The sequence below is a fragment of the Castor canadensis genome, chromosome X (assembly GCF_047511655.1).
Source record: "Castor canadensis chromosome X, mCasCan1.hap1v2, whole genome shotgun sequence".
Lineage (NCBI taxonomy): Eukaryota > Metazoa > Chordata > Mammalia > Rodentia > Castoridae > Castor > Castor canadensis.
The window spans coordinates 43,327,668-43,336,129 of NC_133405.1; positions in this window are offsets into that span (position 1 = coordinate 43,327,668).

Below are 8,462 nucleotides of genomic sequence, written 5' to 3' on the forward strand. Positions count from 1 at the left end.
CCAAAGACCCCATCTTATTATCTCTTATATGTTTGCATCATTTCCCTTTTCTTCTAGAAAGATATTTGTATCTCTTAATTCTGGAGCTCTTACATTGTCATAAATTAGTTTTGTTCCCAACTCCTACATCCACTACTTCTCTAGATATGGTCCCTCACATGGAGATGGATGACTACCTTGCCATATTCCACACACCATGTCTAGAGAGTTGCAGCTGCCAACAAGCTTGAGAGATCAACAAGGATGAAAATCCATTTTAGCTGCAGCTTGACATTTCCTTTATGTGGTCTCTTCAACAAATGTCCTCAGAAACTATAGCATGTTCATTTCTAAACCCCTTGTGTTTTTGTCACTCAACTCTCCCTTCCTTCTTCTACCATTAGTACATATACTAACCAAACTCACAGTTAATGGTATTCCTGGAACAGATTCTCTTATCATCTTTGAGTTCAGAAATACATTGTGAATGTATTTCATGCCTTACAACTCATGCTATCCTGCTATATCTACTTCAATTACTTTATGTCACTAAAATCTTCTACTTTCCTCCTAATCACTAGCTTTCCATTAAAGTCAGCTAGCTATCATCTTTGTTCAAAACATAGATTCATAGAGTCTACCCCAGACCTACCAAATCATTAGTCAAAGGAAAGCATCCATTAAAATGGATGTCACAGCATAGAAAATTATCAGAGAGAAAAAGGGACATGATATTGTTATAAAAGAATTCCTCCAGCAAGAAGGTACAATAATTCTTAAATGTGTACGCACCAACCAAAAGAACTGCAAAATACATAATGTAAAAATTGATAAATCTGAAATAAAAGTTGACAAATCTACAAATATAGTCAATAACTCTCTCAACAATTGATAGAACAAATAGAAAGTCAACTCACACATAGAACTCAAAAATACCATCAATCAATAGGAAATAATTGATATTTATACAGTGTTCCACCTAACAACAGAATACACATTCATTTCATATGTCCACTGAACATATTTCAAGATAGACCATATTCTGGACCATAAAACAAGGTTAAGCATATTTTTTAAAAAGTAGAAATCATATAGAATCTAACCAAAAGGAATCAAACTAGAAATTAATAATAGTAAGATAACAGTTAAATCAACAAACACTTGGAAACTGAACAATACTATTCCAGAAAATCCATAGGACAAAGAGAAATTTTAAAATACATGGAACTGGGCAAGGTGGCATGCATCTATAGTCCCAGCTATTAAGAATGCTGAGGACGGAGGATTGATTGAGCCCAGGAACTCAGGGTCAGCCATGGCAACATAGCAAGACCTTCAACTCTCAGATAGTGAGAGAGAGAAAGAGAGAGAGAAAGAGAGAGATGAAAAAAGGAAAGCAAAGCAAAGCAAACAAACCAAAATTGTGGAACATAGCTAAAGCAGTGCTGAGGGAAATTTACAAACTAAATGCACAGATAAAAAAGAGGAAAGGTATCAGGCTCTCACGTGCAACCGTAGCTACTCAGTAGGCAGAAATCTAGAGAATGGTGGTTCAAAACCAGTCCCGATAAAAAGTTATTGAGACCCCATCCCAACAAAATAAACTAGGTGTAGTAATCCAATCCTGAGATCACAGCTATGTGGAAGGCATAGGTAGAAGAATTGCCATCTGAGGCCAGCAAAACACAAGACCTGGGCAAAAACACAAGACCTTATCTGAAAAATAGCTAAAGCAAAACAGGGCTGGGAGTGCGACTCAAGTGATAAAGCATCTGCCTATCAAACATGAGGCCCTGAGTCAAACCCCAGTACTGCCAAAAAAAAAAAAGAGAGAGAGAGAGAGAGAAGAAAAAGAAAAAAGGAAGAAACCAAAAGCAAAAGCCAATATCTTTGCATTTCTTTGTAACTCCAAATTTTTTTCCTGTGATGGAGATCTTCTGTGTCTTAACTTGAGTAAATATTTTGGTTTTGACACTGTGTTACAACTTTGCAAAATGATGCCACTGGGGGAATCTTAGGTGATGAGTACCTGAGATCTCTCTGTATCATTTTTTACAACTGCATGTAAAAATACAATTGTCAAAATAAAAATATATAATTTAAAAAATTGGAATGCATAGGAAGAATTATCAGGAAGGCACAAAGGCCCTTGTGATGTCCCTGATAAAATATACAATATGCAACATGGGAAATGAGAGAAGGGCTCCTAGAATATGGACATGCTTCTTATTTTGCACTCATCCACATAGCTTTAAAAATGAATAAAAAATAGACATCTGCTTCCCCATTATTCTCTAGAAATGCTGATTCTTGTCTTTTGATGGATGAGTGCCTTCCCTCTCTCCTAAGCAATAAAGCAGAGCCCTGAAAATCATTTGAAACACACCAAGGTTTACCCTGATGATTTTTTTTATTTCACCTTGTGCTTTTTACCTAATGCTGAAAGATGTGGTATATTTCAGTTTTAAGTGAGAGCTTCTGACTCGGATTCTTAAAGAAACTTCCTTATCATTATTTTTTTTGGATGAGAGAATTTCAGTTACATTTTTCAGGATTTCATTATGAAAATGTCAAAAATGCAGAAAAATCGAAAGAATTTTTCGGTGACATGTTATACTCATTATCTAAACTTTATAATTTACATTTTATTGAATTAACTTTATTATATATTTATCCCTTTATCTTATTTTGTTGCAGATTTCCCTCTAACTACATTACTCTGCATGTTTTTTTCCTAGAGTTTAATAATTGGCAAAGTTTCTTTTTTTTCTTTGATGTAAAATTTACATACAACAAAATGTGCAAATCTTATGTGGTACCTTGACCGAATTTTGAGATATACATGCAACTATGTAGTCCAAATCTCTTATCAAGATGTGGAACATGAGCCGTGTGTGGTGCACATCTGCAAACTCCGCACTGGAGAGGCCGAGTCAGGGGGATCTTGAATTTGAGGCAACTTGGACTACATAGTGAGTTTGAGGGCAACCTCCACTACATAGTGAGACCCTATCTCAAAGCAAAACAAAACAAAAAGATGTGAGACATCATCACTGTGAGCAATTTCCCTCATGCCTCTTCTCAGTCTTTCCCCACCTCCCCCCAACACTCTGCAGAATTAACTAGTGTTCTGATGTTCAGTTCATTTTGTCTCTCCTAGAATTTCATATAATAGAATCATGTATCATGCACTATTTATGTGAGGAGGCTTCTTTTGCTCAGTATAATGGACTTGAGAATTATCTGTGCTGTATATATCAGTATTGGTTTCTTTTTCAGTGGTTAGTATTTCATTGTATATCATGGTTTATCCATTCTTCCAATGATAGGGACTTATCTTGTTTTTGTTTTTTTCTATTGTGCAAAAAGCTTCTATTGTTGCTTATATTGTGTTAATAAATGCATCTAATTTGAGATAGTACCCTATAGTATTTCAATTGCAGAAGTGGATAGTAGAGATGTAGAACATGGCTGTCTCCCACATGGCAGTCTCTGAACTAGACTCTGCCTTAGTGGTGGGTTCCCCTGACATGTAGTCAGTCCCTAAACTCCCTTCAGCTCATCACAAAGCTCTGCCACTGTCCTGGGCAGCAGCTCTTCTCAACACATATATAGCTCTGTTGGAGCAGGCTTAACTGCTTCAAAAGTTGCTTGCAATGGGTGAAGTAGCTTTAAAATCTCAAATCAGTTGGAATTTTTCATTGTCCACCAGCATCAAGCAAACATTACTTCTACTATGTTCTGTGTCCATTGCTGGTTACTTATTATAACAAAGTCATTGTACAATAATTTTATTTTTTAATTTTTAGAAGTATCATAAAGGGAAATTGATTTAGGGATATATAATTGTATGAATTTTAACACACTGCAGAAAAATTTGTTTTAATTGCAAACTATGCATTGTTTAAATAACATCCTTCCAGCCTGTCTGATTCAGTTCTGTTTATTGCTTGTGAGTAATTTTATGAAGAGTAAAATTATTTTGCAAATTGTAGGTAACTGACAGATATATAAACTTTGTCTTATCCATTAGAGCTTTCATTGGCTTCCCTTCTCACTGTGGATAAACCAGTTTTGTCTGCATTTACTATTCAATTTCTTTATATAACTATGTGCTTTTTAAAAGAACTTTTCCTCTGAATTAGTTATAACATCTGTTTACACTCTTCATATGAGTAAAATAAATCTTTGCCACATGTTCATTTTTATGTATGTAGCCATATTTTCACCTTTTCTGAAAATTGTATTTTTACCCTTTTTGCTACTATAAAACAACAATGGATTTTTCATACAATAAAATTCATCTTCTTAAAGTTTAGATTTATAGATTACTTTCATTTTTATCTTATGTTTAAGACTGTGTCTTTCTATGTAGCCTAGGTGATCTCTTGCTATGTAACCTAGGCTGCCCTGGAACTCCTGATCCTCCTGCCTCAGCCTCCTGAGTGCTGGAATTATAGACACGCACCACCACACCCAGCTTACACAGATTTCTTTGTTCACTGTGACAAATGGTGCTTTCCTAAGATAGAGGCAATCATATCTCTTATCCCACAAGCTCTTCTGCAGGGTGAACTTGCCACTCATGACAAAGGGTACAGTCTCATTCTTCTCTCCTGGAATTTGGAGTTCCCTACTAATTAATTAATGCTTACTCTCTGTATATATCCATGGAGAGGCCATTTGTAAGTGCTATAATCAGTAGTCTTTGCTCTACACAGTCTGTGAGTTATCCCAGCTCAATGCGGCATGTGATTATGGATGCTTCTATATATTTCAATCCCTTAGCTATTTGAGCCATTCCCAGCTATTCAAGAGATTTCACCTGAGGCCTCAGATATCATAAAGTGAGACAATTCATATTTGCTGCATGTACAGGTGCTTGTGTAGACATAGGTTTTCATTCCTACCAGGTGAATACCTAGACATATGTTTAAATAAACAAGATTTCAACAAATTGAGTTTAAAGATCTAATTGACTTTTATTAACAATTTATGGATTAGGTAGCAGCCTATCTAGGAAATAGAAAGGTGCTGCACTATGCATTGTAGAAAGTCAGGATTTATAAAATAGCTTGTGCAGGAACAAGGAAACAGCAAAGTGCACAGGGTAAATTGGTTAACATCAAATTGTTAAAGGCAACTTTTCTTATAAGATCAAAGCAGAGCAGGCTTCTTTATTCCACTGGCTCAGTTTGACCTGGCTCCTTAAATTGATTGCTATGAATATCCTGTTTTTAGAAAACCAGTCTGGTTTTTGTTTGTTTGTTTTTTGTGGTACTGGGGATTGAACTCAGGATCCCTGCTTGCTGGCAGGCAATCTACCACTTGAGCCACGCACCCAGCTCTTTTTTCTTTAATTATTTTTTAGGTAGGTCTAAAGCTTTTTGCCTTGGCAGACCTGGGTCCACAACCCTCCTACCTCTGTGTCCCATGTAGCTGGGATTGCAGGTATGCACGATGAGCCTGGAAAACAAGTTTGTTTTTAAGTTCAGTTTGATTATGTGGCACTCAGCATGAGTGACTCCATTCTGGTCTGTTTGGCCTAGTGCAGGAGCTCAGTCCAAAATGATGGTGTCCCTCAAGTCATATGATTACTCAGTCATATGGTAGGTAGATGTTTAATTTGTAAGAAACTGTCAAATTATTTTCCAGAATGTCTATACAGTATTCAGTATTATATTTCTACCAGTAATAAATGAGAGTTCCTTTTTGTTTTTTTGTCAGTAGTGGGGTTGAACTCAGGGCTTCATACTTGTGAGGAAAGCATCACAAGCAAACCATACCTCCAGCACTTGTTTTTCATTTGTGTTAGAACCTAGAGCTTCCGCTATGCTAGGCAAGTGCTCTACCACTGAGCCACACTTCCAGCCTGAGAGTTCCCATTGTTTGCAATCTTCACCAGCTCCTGGGTTTGTCATTACCTTTTGTTTTAGCCATTCCAATAAATGTAGTGATAGCTCATTGTGACATTTATTTGCATTTTCCTAATTGAAAATGAGGTCGAAAATATTTTCATGTGCTCACTTGCCATCTATATCCTCTTTAATAAAGCATCTTACCCATTTTTAATTGGTGGCTTCACACTGAATTTTTAAAGTTCATATCTGATATACTAAAAGCTGTTAACACAAGATAGGGATTAAAGGTGAGGAAGTACAGTAGGGGGTGGGATTTACACTGACTTAAGCACAATACATTTCCAGGTAAAATTTCAAGGCAAAAAAATCCCATGAAACAATGAACAAACACCTAAACAATGAAAGACAAGAATGTAAAACAGGTCACAGGGAGGAAACTAATGGGAGGGGGAGGGTAAATGAAGAAGTAAAGAGGGTGAATATGGTTGATGTACCTTTCATATGAATATGGAACATTCAAACCTGTTGAAATCACCATAAGAAGGAGAATAATGTAGAAAAGAGAATAATGGAGGGAATGAACCAATTCGGGGCATAATACATATATATGTGGAAATGTCAAAATGAAACTCCCCATATAACCATCATAAGAAAACAAAAATGTTTTTATTTAATGAAGGACAGGAAGGTAAAACAGTTCCTGTCTAGGGGTTGGTACCAGTGAGAGGAGGGAGAGCATAAGGATAGGGTGAAGGAGGTCAAATATGATGGAAGTACTATGTTTTCATATATGAAAATGGAACAATGAGACCTGTTGAAACTGTTTGAAGAAGGGGGCGGGAGGATAAAGGAGAAAGATGGAGGCAGTGAATCTACTAAGATATATTGTAAGCACTTCTGTAAATGTCACGATATACCCCTAGTACAACTATAATATGCTAATAAAAGTTTAAAAAATCAGGTTAGATAGAGAAAAATAAAATAAAAAATGAAAATGAAAATCTGATAACGTCCCACATTCCCCCCATCAACATGACATTTACTTAACATTCAGTGTTCATCTTGGTGGCCATTCACTGCAGCTTACTTTTTTGAGACAATGTTCTGACCTCCAACTTGAGTTCCTCCTGCCTCAGCCTCCAGAGTGCTGCGATTATAGTCAGGAACCACCATGTCCAGTCATTCATTAAATTTTGACAAATGCATGTAACTATGGAAACTAAACTTCTGTGAAGTGATATAACATGATTATCATCCCCCGAAAGTCCCCTGCTGTCCCTTCTTCCCAGTTTTTCTTGCTACCAATCACTCCAAACCCAATCAGTGTTGTGATCTTTCACCACAGATTTTGCCTAATTTAGAAATTTACATAACTTGAATCATACAATATACACTTCTTTGTGTAAGGCTTCTAAGCATAATGTGTTTGAGAGTTATGTATTAGTGGTTCTTTCCTTCTTATTGCTGAGTAGTACTGCACTGTGTGAATAAATCACAGTTTTTTTTTTCACTTTTCTTTTATTATTCATATGTGCATACAAGGCTTGGTTCATTTCTCCCCCCTGCCCCCACCCCCTCCCTTACCACCCACTCCGCCCCCTCCCTCTCCCCCGCCCAATACCCAGCAGAAACTATTTTGCCCTTATTTCTAATTTTGTTGTAGAGAGAGTATAAGCAATAATAGGAAGGAACAAGGGTTTTTGCTGGTTGAGATAAGGATAGCTATACAGGGCATTGACTCACATTGATTTCCTGTGCGTGGGTGTTACCTTCTAGGTTCATTCTTTTTGATCTAACCTTTTCTCTAGTACCTGTTCCCCTTTTCCTATTGGCCTCAGTTGCTTTAAGGTATCTGCTTTAGTTTCTCTGCGTTAAGGGCAACAAATGCTAGCTAGTTTTTTAGGTGTCTTACCTATCCTCACCCCTCCCTTGTGTGCTCTCGCTTTTATCATGTGCTCATAGTCCAATCCCCTTGTTGTGTTTGCCCTTGATCTAATGTCCACATATGAGGGAGAACATACGATTTTTGGTTTTTTGAGCCAGGCTAACCTCACTCAGAATGATGTTCTCCAATTCCATCCATTTACCAGCGAATGATAACATTTCGTTCTTTTTCATGGCTGCATAAAATTCCATTGTGTATAGATACCACATTTTCTTAATCCATTCGTCAGTGCTGGGGCATCTTGGCTGTTTCCATAACTTGGCTATTGTGAATAGTGCCACAATAAACATGGATGTGCACGTGCCTCTGGAGTAACAGTCTTTTGGGTATATCCCCAAGAGTGGTATTGCTGGATCAAATGGTAGATCGATGTCTAGCTTTTTAAGTAGCCTCCAAATTTTTTTCCAGAGTGGTTATACTAGTTCACATTCCCACCAACAGTGTAAGAGGGTTCCTTTTTCCCCGTATCCTCGCCAACACCTGTTGTTGGTGGTATTGCTGATGATGGCTATTCTAACAGGGGTGAGGTGGAATCTTAGTGTGGTTTTAATTTGCATTTCCTTTATTGCTAGAGATGGTGAGCATTTTTTCATGTGTTTTCTGGCCATTTGAATTTCTTCTTTTGAGAAAGTTCTGTTTAGTTCACATGCCCATTTCTTTATTGGTTCATTAGTTTT